This window comes from Apaloderma vittatum, unplaced genomic scaffold (genome assembly GCF_000703405.1).
Source record: "Apaloderma vittatum isolate BGI_N311 unplaced genomic scaffold, ASM70340v1 scaffold14936, whole genome shotgun sequence".
In the NCBI taxonomy this organism is placed as follows: domain Eukaryota; kingdom Metazoa; phylum Chordata; class Aves; order Trogoniformes; family Trogonidae; genus Apaloderma; species Apaloderma vittatum.
Genome location: NW_009723491.1, coordinates 6,198 through 7,738, shown reverse-complemented (window position 1 = coordinate 7,738; position 1,541 = coordinate 6,198). Strand labels below are relative to the sequence as shown.

General features: G+C 36.3%; 1 non-coding gene across 1 annotated transcript; it reads right to left on the bottom strand.

The window, feature by feature from the left end:
• Window positions 1-1,231: 1,231 nt before the first annotated feature.
• On the bottom strand, window positions 1,232-1,305 carry TRNAV-AAC. The gene has a single exon. It is a non-coding gene; the product is annotated as a tRNA-Val (tRNA).
• Window positions 1,306-1,541: the final 236 nt, after the last annotated feature.

Here is a 1,541-nt window from a genome sequence, read left to right as displayed (position 1 = left end):
AAAGTCAGTAAATTATTTATCACCACAGTCTACCATGTTGCTACCTAGAATTACTTGCAGAAACAGTTCCAGGAATGTTATCTAATCTTTTTTAAGAATGCAAGAAGGCTGGTTTTGGACATACCTTGCATGAAATTAACACTGCTTATTGCAACTTCACATCTTCCAAAGAAAACCTTTAATTTGATGTGGGAAAAGCTCAGATTCAGAAACTGACTGGTAAAATATATTTCTACTGCATACTGAGTCTCTTACAGTATTTGGTCTCTTACAGTATTTGGGAAATGTGGAAAGTGTTTCTGGCATCCTTGAATGGAAATTCAATCATTTCTAGTAAGCTTGCTCAGAAAAACAGCTTGCTCCAAAGTTCCTGGGTGTGCCTGCTCATATATGAATTCTGTATTTGCAAGTGTTCTCACTGAAGTGTCCAATAACACAGACCTATAAATCCTGAAATACTGAAGACTTCTAAGCAAATCAACTTGCCAGTGTTATTAGAGTTTTAAAAATAAAAACTGTAGAAAGTACTTACTAAAAAATAATTTGTCTTTTTTGACCAATTTACCCAGTTTCTGTGGGTAAATTCATAATCAGGCTTTGTAACTTACACAATCTGTAGTCTGTAACTATTGTACATCTAAAAATAAAAAAAAAACAACAAAAAAGTGAAATATCATTTAAATAAACATATACATGAGGGTTGTTATGGTTTATATCTATTCTAGTGGTTTATATATGTTCCTTTGGTTTGTGTTTTTTCTTTGAAAATACTGCTAAGTTTTCCATAACACTATTAGTACAAGAAAACAGAAAGCCTGTTTCTTCTCTTCTTACCACTTTAAGGAACTGTGACATAAAACGAACAAGCAGAAGGTGTCAGACACCACTTAATCACAATAGGAGCAGAGTGGGGTTGCTGAGGGGCGTAATGACTGTTCCAGGTGTGCATTAATTGAGAATCCAATGAACAACAATCCAATGTGCTTATTTGCAATGTCTCTGGAAGGATTTTCTATTAGCTATTTATTTGTGTCATTAACACCTATGCTGTATTAGAATACAGTTTGTACATATAAATCTTTATTATTCATTTTAAGGGAAGTGGTACATTTCTGAAACAATATCATAGAATCATAGAATGGCCTAAGCTGGAAGGGAGATTAGAGATCATTTTAATCCAGCCTCCATGCTGCCAGGGACGCCACCTCTCGACTAGATCAGGCGACACATGGGGACCGAACGGGAATCGAACCCGCGACCTTGGCGTTGTTAGCGCCACGCTCAACTGACTGAGCTAACCGGCCCCCTAATATGATTTTTACTACTTAAGACAGAGTGTAGTTGTGGACCGTGGTGCATTCAACTACTTCCAAAACACCAAAGTCTATGTTAAATAATTTGTAATACAAATGATACTGTGCAGAAAATTATAATCACTTTCATCCACCACAAGTTGCAGTGCAAAGAAAATCCCATGGAGCTCCTTATCTGTGCTGGGTATACCACCTTCTCAATTACTGAAGTAGTTAAATGGACTTAGC